This window comes from Macrobrachium rosenbergii, chromosome 3, assembly GCF_040412425.1.
Source record: "Macrobrachium rosenbergii isolate ZJJX-2024 chromosome 3, ASM4041242v1, whole genome shotgun sequence".
NCBI lineage: Eukaryota > Metazoa > Arthropoda > Malacostraca > Decapoda > Palaemonidae > Macrobrachium > Macrobrachium rosenbergii.
Window position 1 is genome coordinate 68,135,784 of NC_089743.1, and position 20,811 is coordinate 68,156,594.

The window sequence follows — 20,811 nt, forward strand, 5'->3', positions numbered from 1 at the left end:
TATATATATATATATATATATATATATATATATATATATATATATGTATGTATGTATGTATGTATGTATGTATGTATGTATGTATATATATATATATATATATATATATATATATATATATATTATATATATAAATATATTTATTTATATTATATATATATATATTTTTTATATATACACTATATACTATATATATATATATATATATATATATATATATATATATATATATATATATATATATGTATAAATATGTTGAATCAGACTCCTAGATACTTACTTTTTTTGTGGGGGGGGGCGACCTGTCTTCAAGAGCGATAATTCTTCTTCATTTGTTCCACAGCTTTAGAGATTATATTGCTTTTTTAACAAGATTAGTTTTGTAACCTGCAACACATTCAGTTCATGTGTTTCTTATTTTAAAAAAATCATTACGGTGGGAAGCGTGCAGGCTTATGAAATATATTTAGAAAATGATGATAAACGATGTATAATTTCTATTTTTAAAGTGTAAGCTACCTTTTTCCACATTTTTTGCTTCCAGATGAAAAACCAACTATTCTTACTCTGAGATTTGTTCAATATGATTTGTTTTATTGTGTGTATATATAATGTATGGGAATCCTCGAGTCTTTTGAAATACAGAAAATGGCGATGAACGATGGATATTTTCTTTTTCTTTTAAAGTTTATGCTGCCTTTTTTCCACATTGTATTGTTACAGTTACACTTGTTGAAAGGCATTGTTATTATGAGATTTGTGCAATTGTTTTTAGTTTTATTGTTTGTATTTGTTTGATAGTGTGTATTTGTATACATAGTTAAAGAGGCAAACCGCTGAATATTTGTTGGTGTCAGAAAGTAACAAAGAAATAATGCTACTGAGTCATGTCGAATGCTCGTTTTTCACGTCGAAGTTCCAGCGCAAGAGCTATTATACTCGTTTCTTTCCCAGAAATTTTCACCAGCCAGATTCTATTAGCGTTCTTAATAGAATAATGTTACTGAATATGACTGTTATTTGAAGATATCAGATGGTTTTCTTTCACAGAAAAATCCTCTTAAAAAGCAAGGATGAATCTTAGAATAGTATGATGACCTGAACTTTAGCGTGAACGAAAGCAGCTCAATACCTTTTATGATTCCAGTTTGACTGATCTAGTTTTAAGCATTATATAAAAGTCAGTATTTGAGCGTATTTTGATGCTGGTTTATTGCAGGCTCACAATTATTCAATGTAGTAAATCAGGAGGGGTCACCGTGTGCACAGAAGAGTTGTGCCAACGCAAAGTCAAGAGCCACAAGGCCTCAGTGGGTGGGTGTGGGTATATTTCAAGTTTCTGAATTTTTTCTGAAAATTATGCTGTTGATTTATTAGCAGGTGAGATAGTAGTTCTGTGAAGCGTAAATGCAATGGACAGGTGTTCAGGGGATTTTATTTCTTTCAATGAAACACGAAGATTTTAGGCGGTCAAGTAGTTAAATGATCATACTAAGCATGAAATTCTTATTTTGGTTTCCTGAAGAGCAGTAAAGGATTTACGGCTCAGGCAAATAATTCCCTACCAGCTTATTTTCAAGAAAATGTCTCTTAAAGGGCGCTCCACGCTGTGTAAATTTAATGCTCAAGTCGCTCGTAATGTTAGCAGCATTTTTAAAATTTTGCTTCCGAACGATTTCTGCAGGCACTAAGAAGCTGAAATAAAAAGATGATTAATTGGTCGCATATTAATACTGATACCGTGTTCCTTCTGTTTCCTGCTAATAGAAAAATGTTAGCAGCATTATTAGACTAATAAAAGGTTACACATGAAAAATGCCATGTTTCAGGTTTAATTACTGAAACACGCACCACATCTGTTAAATTGCGTTAACGTCTTCCTAAATTTGCACGGAGTATTTTTCAAAGAATAAAAGAAATGAAACATAAGATTTAAAGACAAAGGAGAAAAGTGAACTTCTGTAGACGGGTGAACATATAAAATTTGGCCAGAACAGTGTAACATGAAAATGTTGCATATTGGAAAACCTCTAGTAACATAATTTCAAAATACCGAAGAATATTTGCAGTACGTAAATATAATGTTTTAAACAAATGTTAACTATATATAAAGGAACGCTGTGGTTTGTATATCAAGTCCGGGTGTCTTCTAAGTGGTACCAAAAAAATTCTTTATTTTTAATTCTAAATTACTAGGAACCTTCGAAAAAGTTTTAAAACACGATCACTCGACAATTTCAAATATCACCAAGGCTTCTTATTATAAATTTGGTAGATCTATTATGTTTTATTCTACATTTTACTTTGTGATGGTATACTTACAAAGAGTAAAAGGTTAAACTAAAATCTACTGGTAACATAATTCAGATGTTGGTTTTCATTTGTAATCTCTCTCTCTCTCTCTCTCTCTCTCTCTCTCTCTCTCTCTCTCTCTCTCTCATGTAATTTTGGTAATACTACAATCAGATATAACGAAACGTTAATAGAATGATACGAATATGGGAAATACGCCAGTAAATTTTCCACAAGCAACAGCAATATCAACATCATCAGATCGCGAAACAAATATTCATTCTTACATGAAACGCCATTTCATATGTTTTATTTTCATTTTTATTTCCTTTGCTATTTATTTTTTTCTATTTAATTATCAAGTTATTCCATTTTTACAATTTTAATTGCGTCATGTTGAGGATTAATTTTTCTTGGCGTGGGTGCCAAAATACTTTCGAATTCTCACCAAAGGCCAAAAACAACTTTTTTTTTATTATTTAGAAAACATCTAAGACTTTTTTTTCTTTTTAGCTACAATGACATTTTACTTGTCATGATATCTGTAGTACCTTTTATACTTGATAATTTGTAATGTGAGCGAATAAACTGGCTTTTCCCAGCCGTGAGTGAGGTGTATGAGGATTAAATTACTTGGTAAATTGTTAACTCACCACTTCGCTAATAATTGGCAACAAGCGGACGAGGCGAATACCCTTAATGAAAGTACCTTGCTCAGCTCCCTTGATTGTTGTCAGCGAATATGATTTGCTCCAAGTTATGATGTCAGATAGCATTAAATGACTGAAAATTTGATTTGCCGTTGAGACATTTTCAACGTACATTGATATTCTCAAGGTTTTAGGACTCTCGGACTGAGATTCGTCTACAGTATTTGAAAGTGTGGATAGTTTTGCTTTGAAGGTCTCTTTGATTCGTGATTTTTTTTTCCGGTTTGCAAATATGGTGTCAACATACTTCTGGCCTCAAGCTTATTGGGAAATCCTTACCAAAAATTTAGAGCTTCAGGAAAGTTCGGAATCATATGTGTATGTGTGTTTGAGAGAGAGAGAGAGAGAGAGAGAGAGAGAGAGAGAGAGAGAGAGAGAGAGAGAGAGAGAGAGAGAGAGAAAGGGCATTTTTTATTTTCGTTTTCCTCTAAGAAATATATTTGCTTATCATCTTTTACGATGTGAAAGCTCAAGTGGCACACTCGGAAATGAATTGCTCTCCGTATGACGGAATTTATCGCCCCAGCAGCTTTTCTTCTTTCAAAGTGACCATCTTTTTCGTTCGCTGATAATCAGTTATGTGATGTAGATGAATTATAATTATGCCGGGGTATATAATTCACCACCTGAATATGCGTGTGCAGTTTTTAATGTTTTAATAACGTATGATACTTAGTTTTCACTTTCAAGGACGTTTACAGTAAATGCTTTGTTTATCCAAGTATAAAGTATTGTTATCGTGGTCAGTATTTACGTATATGCATCGGTAAATGTAGCATTTCCAGCAATTTGACTTGTTTTAGGGAGCTTCATACGTTTTCCTTGACTTCATGGCTTGATGCTAATGTTTATAAGTAATTAGGTGTCAGTTGTTTTTAAGTTGGTCACTGTCAGCATTTTTACTCTTCTCCTGTTGTTTACAAATTTTATTTTCCTCTTTGGAAGTGAGTGGTTCTTATTGTATTGTAAATTTATTTCAAAGTTATAGGGTCATGCTTTTCATTTATCGTACGCTTTTACTGACTAGGAATGAACTTTTTTTTTTTTTTTTTTGGCTGTCCCCAAGGGTTGTTGCTAATTCTTTATTTTATTTGATGTTGTATGTTTGTTTTATCGTTTGCAAAGCTGGCTTCGTCAGAAATGTATGAGTTATGGATTTTTAATTTTTAATATTGTGTTGTACGATATTTAATAATTTTTGAAGGGGAATACTATTTAAATACAACTGTTATGTTGGTGCAGCTCTTCCGTAACGTTGCTGAGAATCCTTGTTGTCATTGCTGATTTCAGTAACTTCATAACTTTATATGCTTAATCACCATTGGTTTTTGGACTTTATTGCTTTCATTTCCTTATCAGTTTACTTTAAAAGATTCGTGAGTGAAATCATTTTAGACCAAGTTTCTAGAAAAAAAAGGCTAAACCTTAGGAGTCTAATGATTCAGTTTTTATTTTGGTGTCTGTATTTTTTGTAATATCAGCATTCCAGTGCATGAATCTAACAGTGATACACAGTGATAATAATTGTTAATGGAACTGTAGTGAAAATAAAGAAAAGTGGATTATATCATGAAAGGCCACAAACAGAATTCCTTACCTGCAATATCTCTTCAACTGTCTGACCTCCCTCGTGAAATTACTAGTCTTCTTTCGATAGGATGATTCTTATTACTGGAAGGATAGTCAATAACAAAAGCCGTCTGAAGCAATTTTATTTGAAGCCGCTATTACATATCGACATTGAATAATACCTCGTTTGTTTTTCTGAATACTAACCTTAGTAATATGGAAGTATTACAAAATACATAACGATATCAATCATCACTGTGACTGAGTTATAATAATAATAATAATAATAATAATAATAATAATAATAATAATAATAATAATAATAATAATAATGTTGATATTCGTAAAGGGTGGAGGTGCATAATATATTTTTATATCAATATTCTGCGGAAGTAAAGTGTACATTATTATCCGTAATCTCATCTCCGCCGTTGACAGGAGGCAGTATTATCATATTAAAACTGTCATCCAGAAACCAAAATACGGTATTAGACTGCCCTCTCTTCATTTAGATATCAATATATGTTTACAAGCATCGGTAATGCGACAAACGGCATCGGTCACCAGACACCTGTCAGCCAAACATATCACCGAGTAAAATGGGATATGATTAAAGCAACATATAATGTATGTCTGTGTATATATATATATATATATATATATATATATATATATATATATATATATATATATATATATATATATATGTATATTACTTCATATTAAGATTTAATGGGAAATTTTTAACTTTCCAGCATTAATTTTTATGAATATATTTCTATAGTTTTACTTTTCTTTTATGATTTATGACTGGAATATTTTGAAGTTCAAAAGAGGAGCAAGTCAAGAAATTTCTTATTAAATCAGACATATATATCATTATTGTAAAGCTTCTTAAGTGAATGTAAGGCTTCCATTATGATGTGAATGGAAAAGTAGGACATTAATCTGAAATTTAATATCCGATTGCCTGGAAGGTTATATTAGCAACCTGGCCGATCTGAAGTATGCTACAGTATCAATTTCTTGTCACTAAATCCCGGTTATATCAATACGCATAGGGTATTAGTATACTGGCAAATGGCAGAGAGAAAGAGAGAGAAAGTCATTCGGAAGTCTTAATTTAGGCTTATAGCTTACTTATGTGCTGATATGTCTTTTCAAATAAAAAAATATTTAAAAATTAAGTCGAGGAAAATTTTAAACTATATATATAATATATATATATATATATATATATATATATATATATATATATATATATATATATATATATAATATATATATATATATATATATATATATATATATATATATATATATATATATATATATATATACTGCAATAACACTTTGTGTGTGTGTGTGTGTGTGTGTGTGTGTGTGTGTCGGCGCGCGCACAAGGGAAAACCAAACACAAGTATGAAGATGTATTGTTAATTTATCAAAGACCGATTTTTTTTTTAATTTGCCCTTCATTATACTTTTGCACTTACTTTCGATTACTTTCACCTGTCTTCCTTTCTGTTATGTACATATTACTTTATTTAAAACTGTGTTTTGTGGGTAAAGAAAAGCAAGCTGAAAGGAGGAACTGAGAAGAAATTTTCCTTTAAATAAAAAAAAATAGATAAATAAAAAAGAAAAGGTTTGTTGCGGCTTTGGCAAGATAAGAGCGTATATTACCTGTTTGATAATTTTGTAACCCCATCATTATAATTCATGGACGCGTGAAATTTCACGAGAAACATTATAACTCAACAATTTGGAAAAGAATAAAAATCATCAACTTCAAGGATAAGGTAAATACTCAGTGGAATAGACAATGACCGACGGTTCTCCTAGCGGTCTGGCCGTTAAGTGCATTGCAGGTGGTTAATCCTAAAGTTGAGGGACATAGCAAATGAGTCCTGGGTAAATTTATTAGTCGGTGAGAAACCTCGAATAGAATCCCAGTTGTTTTGTATAGGGTGATTTGTAAGATGAAAGTTATACTTGAATCTTTACTGATACCATGTATAACAAGAAAGAAACATTGCTAGAAGGATCTAAGTTATTCATTTGTTGATTTCTTTACAGGCAGGTAATAGTCCCCTTGAAAGGTAATGCAAGAGATATGAATACAAATATCAGGAGTCAGTAACGCCAAGTTAGCAGAAAAAACACAAAAATAAATATTATGTGTCATTAGTTTCCAGTTTCAGGTACACCAGAAAATAATTATAGAGATAATTTATTTGAAATATAGGATTCACCATTCCTTGGAAGACATCAGGAATTAATGTGTTGGTCATGCCGTCATTATAGTTACGATATAATAGACTTATCGCAAACGTAAAATTGACTTTAGAATATAGTTAATAAATGCTTCAGATTAGCTGTTTGAAGAAATATAGAAATAGTATTATATTTCTTTTTTAACATTTATCAGCTAGTACAGTGAACTAAGGAAATCTTGAGCAGATTAATTTTATATTTACAGTCGCATATTGAATTTATTGAACAATTTGTCTGTAAAATTTACACTTGATTCGAATTAATGTACAAACATGCAAATTTGGATAGGTCCGCATCCTCTTGAAATAGATTGTGGGTGGGTCATCGTTAGGGTTGAGGAGCGTAATGGAATTTGTAAATGATAGTTGTACCTCTGGTGATCATAAACAGTCTTGATTCTTTTACCAAAAGGTTATATGAAATCGCTGGAATGAATATTGTGGTATCTGGAATCTATAAGTGCGTTTTAACTGCCATTGGGACAAGCAGGGGCTCAGGTGGGCACTCTAAGATTCCAAATGTTTTCCAGGATCTTACTTGGACACTGCCAAGCCTAAGGGTATTTAGTGGTAATCCACAATTGAGCTCTGTGAACAAGTACAAGTACCATCGAGGTAGGAACCACGAGAACCGTTTATTCATATTTATCGTCTCTAACATTTTGATACATACATTTATTAGTATATACATAAATACATCTGTGGTAATGATACAAAGGTTTTTAATCACTACTCAAATAGGGATTAATGTGGTGTTTACAAACTCCACAACCATAAAAGCTGTGTTTTTCAAAGTTAAGTAGCACCAAACATAATCCCATAAAAGCCACATGGACATAAAATATTTATATCTGTTATAAGCATCAACATTACACAAAGGTTAATAACATAGACAAAAGCTGATGTAAATGGTCTTCACATTTGTTTTGAATCAAAGTTTGAAGAGTATTATATCATATATATATATATATATATATATATATATATATATATATATATATATATATATATATATATATGTATGTATATATATATATATATATATATATACTGTATATATATATATATATATATATATAATATATATATATATATATATATATATATATATATATATATATATATATATATATATATATATATATATATATAAATCTTAATCATACAGAATAATACGTTTATGGCGTAAAATACATGATAAACTTTAAATGTAAAATCAATACACTGTACAATTTACGATACTAAAATTGCGTCCTACTACCTTTCCAGATCACACGTGACTAATTTCTTACTAAGAACTTATATGAAATGTTTGTCCGGTAACTCGTAGATGATATTAATACATTTTATGTATTAATATTATATATATATATATATATATATATATATATATATATATATATATATATAAATATATATATATATAAAAAAGTGAATCCCACAGGAAAATGACAGGCGGAAGTGCAGTACCAAGTGCTTTCACGTCTATTAACGCATCGTCTGGGCACATATGAAACAGATGAAAATATGGTTACAAAGTAAACAAAAAGAACAAGAATACCAGATGGTCAGGTGTCAAGGGGTAATAAACAGAAAGATAACCCAGGATAATCCGGGATCAAGTAGTCACAAACTAAACCATAGACCTAACTACAAGTGATACGAAAGTTTAGCCATACAAAATCCAAAAACGTATAAAATTGAATACCAGATGGCTAATTGCTTTTTTAGTCTTTCGAAAATCAACTAACATTGCCTCTTTTGTTCATTATTATTCCAATCATCATCAAGATGTTCAATTCTCTGTCTTTTCTGGAATGTTCTTAAGGGCTTTACGCATTTGTAGCCCGCAGTTCATTGATGCTGAGATCAAAACTATTTATGATATTGCTTTGAAACTTAAACACCCAAGGACCTTTGTAGCGTGGAAAGGAGCCAAGAAAACATTTTATTTAACTAATAACAAACTTGAATTCAGCAAGCATAATATTCTCAAATTACCGTATGATGAAAGGTTTTGAGAAATTCGTAGAATTTTGAAGCTTTTCAACATAAATGTTGTTTTCAGTAATTTTAATGTTAAGAGTTTAATAATAAAGAATTCTCCTAAAGATGTTTCTGGCTGCACCTATGAAATTCCTTGTAAAAAGTTTGATAAAATATATTATGGACAAACTGGAAAATCACTTTCACAACGAATCAAACAACACCAATATTCTGTGAGAACTGGCCAAATATCGAATGCATTATTCGTATATATGAGTTTTAGATCATCCTATTAACTGGTTTGAAGCAAGATCTTTAGTCCCAGTTAAAAGGAATATCTTTGAATCTTGTTTTATCAAGTCAAATAATGAAAGTATTCTGAATTTGTCTTGGTTTGTTTAAACTTGATGCCTTCATAATTAAAAAAGTTGTTGATAAATAAAAGCAAAATTAGTATTCAGTTTTATACATGTTTCTGCAATTTGAAAGGGTAAGATTTCATATCTCGTATGGTTAAATATATGGTTCTAATTTGTGACTACTTGATCCCGAATTATCCTGGATTATCTTTCTGTTTACACAATTAACGATCTGATATTCTTGCTCTTTTTGTTTACTTTCTAACCTGCTTTGCATCCGTGTCTCATTTGTGCCCAGACGATGCGTTAATAAACGTGAAAGCGCTTGGTACTGAACTTCTGCCTGTCATTTTCCTGAAGTCATGTGCATCTACTGTGATTTCTTAAATATATAAATATATATATATATATATATATATATATATATATATATATATATATATATATATATATATTATATATATATATATATATATATATATATATATATATATATATATATATATATATATATTAAGTATATATATATTAAGTATATAATATAATGTATATATATATGTGTGTGTGTTTATGTATATATATATATATATATATATATATATATATATATATATATATATATATATATATATATATATATATATATATAGTATACATATATATACAGTATATATATAGTAATATATATATATATATATGTATGTATATAATGTATATGTGTATATATATATATATATATATATAAATGTATATATATATATATATATATATATATATATATATATATATATATATATGCGTTTGTGTGTGTGTGTGTGTGTGTACTGCAGGAAATGGCTGGGTAAAAGTTAGCTTTCGCTTTTTATTCTTATCTGATTAGTAAGTTTTCGTACTAGAGTATATAATCATTGTTACAACGTCTTATTTATAAAACAAAATCACCTTTGTATCAGACATGTTGGGTTGAGGATTAGTCCCATTTCTTTCTTGTTTTATTGACGCCATTGTAACTTTGTGAAAATAACTGCATTAGACATTTTGCTGTGATCATAACGAGATTCTTTGGTCTATCAAAGTTTTGTTTAATTGACGAATGCAAATTCTTCTGTAGTTTAACCTGTTTTCAATAGTTGCTGTTGCTCATCGTGAAGTTGACATCTTTCCTCTAGTTTTATAAAACATAGTGGTAATAACGTTTATAAACTAACTGCGGCATTGTTGACGAAAAGAATTATATAGAAACGTTGCGTATGTAAACATTTGCGTTGTTTGAGTGATGATTCATATTTGTTCTGTCAGATTTCTCTTTTCCTGTGTATAATCTAGATGTATTTCATCGCGCATTGTTTTTAATTAGAATAGAAAGTAGCGTGGAAGAATATTTCTGGAAATAATGGAACAATTTTAATTCAGTCTTTCGTATTAAAAGTCACTAATTGCGCATTGTTTTTAATTAGAATAGAAAGTAGCGTGGAAGAATATTTCTGGAAATAATGGAACAATTTTTATTCAGTCTTTCGTATTAAAAGTCACTAATTCAGTCTGTGATACCTACTATTGTAAGTGTCTACGGATATTGATGATTCATATTTGCAAAGTTACAGTTTATTTATTTTTCTGAAGTACTGTGAAATCATTGATGCTTTTGATCCAGTCTAATGTAGGCCACAGATCTTGTCTTTATGGATTGCTAGTTAAATCTCGTATGATCTCCTTGTGGACTTATGATTTTGTATGTAAAGTTTTACGGAAGTATCTAGCGGTGTTTCGTTGTAATTTCTTTGGAGAATTGACATCTGTTAGAATAAACTATTATAAAAACACCATAGCTTGGTGATGCTGAATGTATTTTCCATAAGTTAACGTGAGTCTCATTACGCCACCACTAACAGTGATACTTGTCTAATTAGCAATTAAATACTTAGGCAATTGTGCGTACAGTTTGGTAGTTAACTGATGACAGGTTGTTTCTGCGATTTTAAAATAAAATTTTTAATATAAATATTTCCAAAACTCTTTGAATAATGTCCTCTGTTTTGAACTGTGTATGCAATAAGGTCGATTATGATTATCCGTATATTTTAGAAGAACCCAGTTAGTGGAAAAATTCTGTTTGATAGCTTGAGTTCAGGAAAACTTGAAAATTTGGAAGTGCTTCGAACACCAAATCTTTTTATCCCCGACTGCCTTTTTTTTCAGCCTTCCATATCGTATATCTTCCAAAAAATGAAAACGGCTTAACCCTTTCCCATCCGTACAGTTCTGTAGCGTGAAAGATGAATGATTTGTGACTTTGCTAAAAAGTTCCATTTTCTTTAGTTTGTTTTCGTATACAAGTTTCAATTATTTTATTAAACTTTCAGTCGCTGCTGTTCAGATTTTCTTTATCAGAAACATTTTTTCGTTCCTCACGCGTGTTCTGATATTTATCTCTTAAATTTAAGAGTGTTTTCTCCTTCCTGCCGAAATGTTTATGGTATTTCTTGATTGGAATGAACTCGTTACCGAACGCTACTATGTTTTCGTGTATAGCAAACTCTCATATCATATTCATAAAATTGAATATTTAAAGATATAAAATTAGAAGATATCATTGAAATCACGGAAAATTAAACGCAATCAAAATGTAGTTTAGATTTTGTAGGAAGTCCATTTTAGCATCGTGCATGAATTGTTTACATTGCAAAATATCATAGATACAATTTACTCATAACTCTCATGAAAAATATTATGACACCTTTAAATCTCACTCACAAAGGTAATATAAATACATAAATATTTTGACAAATGCATCATATATTACAGGCAACAAAAGCACATTAAATAACACAAACCTTCATATATTTCACATTCATGGCTTAAGAAGAAAATGTATCTTCATCTTGTAATTAACATTTCAGAGTAAAATAGAAACAGAGCATTAATATTATTTTATGATGATATTTCTAACATGGGATTTTCTTTAGCTTGCTGCAGTCCAAGCCTTTGTTTGCCTTTGTTTTAGTAATAAATTCTGAATATTGTATATTACTTTCACATGCATAAACACACATACAGTATATATATATATATATATATATATATATATATATATATATATATATATATATATATATATATATATATATATATATATATATATAATGTATATGTAATTATATAAATTATATACACACACACACACACACACATACATATATATATATATATATATATATATATATATATATATATATATATATATATATATATATATATATATATATATATATATATATATATATATATATATATATGAAATTAATACTCTGATTGCGTATTATTCGATATGTAGCGTACTTATGTAAGTATACTCTGTTGACTGGTAACAGTATCCTTTATCAAGTAAATTATTTTTTTGCAAATGTTAGACTACATATATATATACAATGTATATATATATATATATATATATATATATATATATATATATATATATATATATATATATATATATATATATAATATATACATACATACATACATACATGTATATAACGTGCGTGTGTGTGTGTGCACACAAGTGTTGACAGTAAAATAAAACATATAAAAAAATCCGGATAAACTATTGAAGCTCCCTTTTCTAAATGATTACAGATATCAGAGGACTAGTCGAAATTTCCGAGACTAAAGGTTGATATTCACTAATCTTCATGAAAAAGGATACAGAGCGAACACTGATGTTTGATGCACTTCAGGTACCCTGAGTACTATTGTTAGAGAATCTGAGTTACCTGAAATATCTCGGGTGCTGGTTTGTTGCGGGGATTGGTATCAATTATTCATGGTTATGCTTGTTTTTTATGTATGGTTTTAAAGAGCCTTGTTTTTTCTAATAAGGAGAGCAATGGAAATGAGCCTCACGGCCAGCTTAAAAAGAGACAGCCATTCATAGAAAATATATACTGTATTGGTCGAAAAACCTGGGAAAGCAGCGTGTGCCTGAGAACCATGCAAACAGTCAATTGCCTTTGATCTGTAGATTAAATTTATTGTCAAATGGATGTGTTGGCTTAAAAATGTTCAGCCGTAATGCTTTACCTTACTTAAAGCTGCCCTTGACATGCCTGGCATATATATATATATATATATATATATATATATATATATATATATATATATATATATATATATATATATATATATATATATATATGACATTTTTTTATCACACCGTGATTTATATACAATCATGAAGCTACAAATGTCGCTGAATATCAATTCCACGCTACCTCGGGAATATCCCCGATGGGGAATTATCACCGAAGGGGAATTTATAAGTGATAAATGGACGGGTACTGCCGAGTCGAGACTCGGCAGTGCCCGTCCATTTATCACTTATAAATTCCCTTTAGGTGATATTATCCCCGATGGCTCAGTGGTAACGTCGACTGGAGTTGCTGGATGGCGCGTCTGTGTCGTGGGATCGAGACTCGGCAGTGCCCGTCCATTTATCACTTATAAATTCCCCTTCGGTGATAATTTCCCATCGGGGATATTCCCGAGGTAGCGTGGATTTGATATTAAGCGTCATTTGTAGCTTCATGAATGAATATACTCGTATATATATACTGTATATATATATATATATATATATATATATATATATATATATATATATATATATATATATATATATATATATATATATATATACGTGTTTGTGTGTTCATGCATGCTTTTTGTAATTTACCCAGTTCTTTTGCGCATTGTTTAAATATTTATACTTATATTTATACACAGTATTTACACTTTGGTTACTTAAAAGTGCTTCACAATAAGAATAATCCCCTTAGCTTGTAATATCTCTCATTAATGTATTCCTTTTAAGTATTACCTTTTTCTTACCAATATTCCATGTTGAAGCCTGAGCAGTTAGACGTACTATATATTCTCATATCTTGTGTGATTAATATAATCACTTTCAAAATATATTACATTGATGTCTATGCACATTATAGACAGACATCTATTTCTTAGCATTTTTTCTAATAAAACACACATCTATAGTTTTGCATGTGAGAGGGAATATGAGAAACTGAGAAGGTAATGTAACTTGACAAATACTTTATACGGTATGTTGACTTGTGCCGCATTGTGTTACACGTATTTCATGACCGTGATTTATATATATAACCTAATTGTGGTTGACATTCTTGGATTAATCCTCTAGAAGACATTTTGAAACACATTACGATCACACGTATGATGCTATGTCAGTCTAACTCTATTATAATATTTGAGATGGTAAATACGTCATATAACTCCTCGATATGTGCAATTGGTTGGCTCAACATACTTTTCTTACGCCGTATCTTCTATGGTTACGGAAGTCACTTCATTTGGTATGATAGCTGAATATAATAACACCAAAATTGTTTCACATTTTACTTTTTTGTCGGAAGTTGAAGTCTTTCTTCTGAGAAGCAGTGTCATTGTAAATGGTGGTTTTGGGGATATTTTTGTCTTTAAAGAATATGTAATGAGAAAGATATCAATAAGCAAAGCGTTGTAAGTGACAAGACGTGGTCAGCCATTCATTTTGAGTGATTAAATCGTGTTTTAATTTGTTTTTCGATTTCTAGGAACAGCGGTAAAGTGTACTTCATTCACTCGGTGAATTCTTCGTTTGTCCATAGCAAACGCAGCGTTGTTCCACGATATTCTTTCCCTTTTTGTAAGTTTCTCAACTATTTTCATATTCCGTTAACAGTTTTATGGAACCACAAATTTCATAAACATGCGTTTACAAGTTTCTTTATTTTTCATTTCAAGGAAATTTTACTTTTTGTTTTAATGTACATTAGAGTAAGTCCACACCTTTCCTAGGCCTATTCATGTAGATGAGGTAGCGGGACTAATTATTTTTCGTAGTGTAAGTTTGGTTGAGGACCTGAGAAAATGTCGAATAAAGTTCCCCTCAGGTTTGTTCAAATAGTTATGAAAAATTTAGCTGTCGTGTGCCAACAGTGATTCGTTTCGTACAGGAAATTTTTCAAATGTGCAATGCCAAGTGTTGTAATGATCCTGAAGTCCAAAAAGTGACCGACATAGACTTTTACTGAGGTGTTTTATTTTTACGTATATTTATATTTTACTCAGGAGCGCGACTGTGGTATGTGTCCCATCTTGAGTAAAAGATCGAAGTCGGCTTTCATCAAGTCTCTTCCGTTTCCCTTCTTGAGATATTAGATTGAGGAATTGATGACTCCATGCTCAGCACATTTCTTCTGAAATAAAAAGAAAAAAAATAGATTAAAGCTTTGGAGTGATTAAATCTAGCCATATAAGTTGGATTTTATCGTTATCATTCTTTTGCAAGGTATTATTAATAGTGTGTATTAAACACAGGCAAAAAATTATAGTATATATATATTTATATATATATATATATATATATATATATATATATATATATATATATATATATATATATATATATATATATATATATATATCAGCAGGTCATATAGTTTGCTTCAACATTAAGCCGTTTCCGTAAATGGGGTTGGCGTGTGAGAGAACAAAATTCGATGGTCACTACCATATTTTTACTTAAACTAATGAATCATGGACGCATAAACATTGCAGAAAACTTCATCATTAGTTACTTCATACTTTTATTACATACACTATTCGCCAAAAAGTTTGTCACATGCATTTTTAGACGAGCAATTTGGAATAGAATGGTCTGCTCACAAAATTGGTAGTAGTCTTGTGATGCAGAAAAACTTCCCAGAGAATTAGGAAACGAAATAACACTTTAAAATTCAATGCAAAGGACACATTAGTCGCAAACAGACCAGTGTACACTAAAATTAGCAGGAAAAAAGTAGGATGTGAACTCTTTAATGTTTCACATTTGAACCTTTTTCTCAGACATATCAGCAAGTCAAACACATGTACATAAGTTACAGTAACCTTTATATACATATCTGCCGGAGTTCGATTCCCCGGCCGGCTGATGAAGAGTTAGAGGAATTTATTTCTGGTGATAGAAATTCATTTCTCGCTATAATGTGGTTCGGATTCCACAATAAGCTGTAGGTCCCGTTGCTAAGTAACCAATTGGTTCTTAGCTACGTAAAATAAGTCTAATCCTTCGGGGCAGCCCTAGGAGAGCTGTTAATCAGCTCAGTGGTCTGGTAAAACTAAGGTATACTTAACTTTTTACAGAGTCAATAGTGGGTATGACCTCCGCGAGCGGTAATAACGCCCACTAGGTGGCATGGCATGCTGTCCACCAGCTGTACTCGTACGAGGTTCTCAGCAGGTATCCTGTCCCATTCTTCCAAGAGAGCCTGACCTAATTCTCTAATGGTGGATGACTGGTTGTCCCTTTGTCTAATTGCACGGCCCAATTGATCCCATAAATGTTCTATGGAGTTAAGATCTGGGTTCACTGCAGGCTGCCAATACCTTTTTTCACCAAGTACCTAGTGTGTTCGAGGTGTTCCGCTTCTCCTTTCTCCTAACACTTCGAATAAATTGTAACTATTCTGCGTTAGCACCACTATCCTAACACCAAAATTATCTTGACACAGGCAATTAGCAAGAGATGGTTGTACTGCTATCGCAGCGTTACATGCCAAGAAAATATATGGATACATATTGCATTTTATACAGCAGGATGTTTCACCTTAGTGGTTTTAGAGTTCATTATGATATCCCTTCGTTTTGCCTGTTCCTTAGAAGCTGCTCTGGCTATAACAGTAGAAATGTCTCTTATTTTGCCTCAGCTTTAAAGGTTTCCTTGATTCTACTTAGCAGCTTCGAAGTTGGTCACTTTTCATAATCACACTATAGGAACAGCAATGCTGTTTTTATGCTGATACTGGTCACTATTTTCATATTGATAATAGTATGAGATTTATGAGTATGAAATATACTTGAACATTAGTTTTTGGATAGTATCTCATTATAAATTTAATGCCCATGTTGAAGGTAAATAATTAGAAATGTAAATAGGACAGAAGGGAAATATAGATATGTAAATAGTAAGGAAAGAAAAATAATGAATAAGCTCTTTGTGTTACTTTGTCTCTTAAAAAGCTTCGAAGAAATTAGTGACCAACAGTAATATAGGTTTATTTAGAGAAATCTGATTTTTACCATAATGTAGAAAAATACATAATTTTTTCCATTGCTTTGCTTTGCTATTCAAGTCGGGTTAATATTTTTTCTGATTTTAATGAGTTCTGGAAGACATGGAATGCATACAGAATTTACGAATCTAAATTGCGTCATTTTAATATACCTTCATCTGCTTTGTTTCTATAAAATTAAGTCAGCATATATTCGTAATCATAATTATATCACTAACTAGTAATTACTACTCGTACTTCGTTTTTGGCTTGGCTTCAGTCTTTATAATCCTGACGATTATTTATTGATAGATCATGGTTATTCAATTAATAAAAGTTCTCGGAACTGAAAAATTACTAATAATATAATCTCATTGTTAGATAGGCATGCGTTTTTTCCTTTTTTTTTTTTTTACTTTACATACATGATCAAATTAATCTCTATCTCTCGTATAATTTTTCCTTAAAGAGAGAGCTCTTATTTACCTGCTTGTTGTTCTCTTCTTTTCCAATGTTTTTATATGTTAGAGATGACTGCATTTCACACCTACTGCTGGCTTTATTTTCTGGTTACTTGTTCAGAGAAGGTCTTCATCTATCAGGATTAAAAAAAAACGACATTTAGCTTTGCTTTTTATACATAGTGAGGTTTTTAAATGTTTTTATGTACAGCAGCATCATCTCTTTTTGTTATCTGTTTTTACATGTGCTTTTATTCTTCACTAAATAACTCTCGTGTTGTGTTTGAGCACAATGGAATCACCGTCATTTTTCTCGTTTTCGAAGCTGACATCTCAATTCCAAAAGGGGAGTTGAATAAGCTTATATAAAACTGGATTAAATTCGTGCAGGTATGGTAATGGCTTTGGGTTTTGTATTTATGTATTGGCCATTTATAAACATTGCGGTCTGATTTAGTCAGGGAATAATTTACAAAGCGCGGAAAAGAACAGGAAAATTTTCTCGAACGAAGTTATTTGTTGTTGGAGAAGGTAAATTTTAGGAAACTGTAAAACTAAGAAACAGGTGCTTTAGAAATTAGTAGCCATTTTATTTTGAACTCGTATTTATTTTCGGGAGACTAAGAAATGTGCAAGAGATGAAGAGAAGGACTTCTTTCCGAAAAAGATGATACCGGATTCCTATGAGGCAACTGCCTGAAAACGCCACTATACGTTTTTGAGCTCCTTGCGTAAGATGTGATCATTCATTCTCTACTTTTTTCTCCAATAAAAATGGTCATACTCGTTCTTCACGCTTTGCAACCATTCCCTCTAATAACCAAACATCATCCACTGACATCACATATTGCAGGTTCAGTTTACTGCCACTGCTACATTTTCTCAAAACGCGTAAAATGCTAAGTTCATTCCTTTGAATTTTCTCATCATTATCAGCATCAGAGCTAAACCATAAATGAAACAAAAACATCTTCTCTTGGGTCTACGTTCACGCATTATTATTATTATTATTATTATTATTATTATTATTATTATTATTATTATTATTATTATTATTATTATTATTATTATTATTCGATTGGGTGGTTTTTATAGTGTGTGGTTCCGGGTTACATCCTGCCTCCTTAGGGGGCTATCACTTTTCTCACTGCGTGTGTTGTTTCTAGTAGCACACTTTTCTGCATGAGTCCTGGAGCTACTTCAGCATGGGATCGTGCCTAGTGTTCCTATGATTATGGGTACAATTTCCACTGGCATATCCCATATCCTTCTTATTTCGATTTTCAGGTCTTCATAATTATCAATTTTTCCTCTTTCTTCCTCATCTACTCTGGTGCCCCCATGGTTTTGCGACTTCAGTGAGTGATACTTTCTTGATTTTGTCAACCAGTGTCACGTCTGGTCTATTGGCAAGTGTCACCCTATCTGCTCTGATACCATAGTCCCAGAAGACCTTTGCCTGATCGTTTTCTATCACTCCCTCAGGTTGGTGGTCATATCACTTATTACTGCAAGCTAGCTGGTGTTTCTTGCACAGGCTCCGGTGGAGGGCTTTTGCTACTGAATCATGCCTCTTTTTGTACTGGTTCTGTGCAAGCGCCGGGCATTTGCTTGCTATGTGGGTTATGGTCTCGTCTTTCATACTGCACTTCCTGTATATGGGTGAGATGCTATTTCCATCTATTGCTCTTTGAACATATCTGGTTCTTAGGGCCTGATCTTGTGCCGCTGTTAGCATTCCTTGTGTTTCCTTCTTGAGTTCTCCCCTCTATAGCCATTGCCATGTTTCATCACTGGCCAGTTCTCTAGTCTGTCTCATGTACTGGCTGTGCATTGGTTTGTTGTGCCATTCCTCTGTTCTGTTTTTCATTCTCCTGTCTGTATATTTCAGGGTCTTCATCTACTTTTATCAGTCCTTCTTCCCATCACTCCGTAGCCACTCGTCTTCACTGGTTTTCAGATATTGCCCCAATGCTCTGCTCTCGATGTTGACGCAGTCCTCTATGCTTATTAGCCCTCTCCCCCTTCATTTTGTGTTCTGTATAGTCTGTCTGTATTTGCTATTGGATGTAGTGCTGTGTGTATTGTTATGTTTCCTATTTTTCTGGTCTATGCTGCGGAGTTCAGCCTTTGTCCACTCCACTACTCCTGTGCTGTATCTGATTACCATGTGTTTATGGCTTTTGTCATGTTTCCGGCATTGAGTTTTGACTTGAGTATCACCTCAAGTCTCTGCATATATTCTTTCCTGGTCGTGTCTTTCATCTCTTGGTGTTTTATATCCTCTCCTATTATTCCCAGGTAATTGTATCCTGTCTTATGTATGTGTATGATGTTGTCCGTGTCTGGTAGCTTTATCCCTTCAGTCCTTGTTACTTTGCCTTTGTGTATGTCGACCAAGGCGCATTTTTCTATTCCAAACTCCATCCTGATGTCCCCAGATACAATCCTTTCAGTCTGAATTAGGGTATCTGTTTCCTTGATGCTCATACCATACAGCTTGATGGCACCCAGCATCCATCTTCTACAGTACTTTTGTCATGGGAATCATGGCTGCTACGAAGAATAGTTGGGACAGTGAGTCGCCTTGAAAGATCCCTCTCCTGATGTTAACCTCTACCAGTCTTATCCCAGAGCTTGTAGTACTGTATTCCAGTTGCGCATGTATTTTTTTAGGAAGCTGATGGCTTTCTCTTCTGCCCCATATATTTTCAGACATTCTATTGGCCTCTTGTGCGGTATCATGTCGAAGGCTTTCTTGTAGTCAATCCATGCCATGCTGAGGTTGTTTCTCCTTCTCTTGCTATTCTTCATTACCATTTTGTCTATCAGGAGGTGGTCTTTTGTGCCCCTACACTTCCTTCTGCAGCCTTGCTGTTGGTGGGGGATGATGTTTGTATCCTCTAGTAGTTGTGTAACCTTTCACTGATGATACCTGTCAGTAACTTCCACATTATTGGTAGGCAGGTGATAGGCCTGTAGTTACTTGCTATATTTCCCTTGTTCTTGTCTTTCTGTAATAAAGATGTTCTCCC

At 31.9% G+C, this 20,811-nt stretch overlaps 1 protein-coding gene across 1 annotated transcript in view; it reads right to left on the minus strand.

The window, feature by feature from the left end:
- Positions 1-14,903: 14,903 nt before the first annotated feature.
- Positions 14,904-20,811, minus strand: part of LOC136828661 (prolactin-releasing peptide receptor-like) — a 120,349-nt gene continuing 114,441 nt past the window's right edge. The window contains exon 2 of the mRNA XM_067086718.1: positions 14,904-15,461. The gene's annotated coding sequence lies outside the window, so the exon portion shown is untranslated. The remainder of the gene's footprint in view (positions 15,462-20,811) is intronic.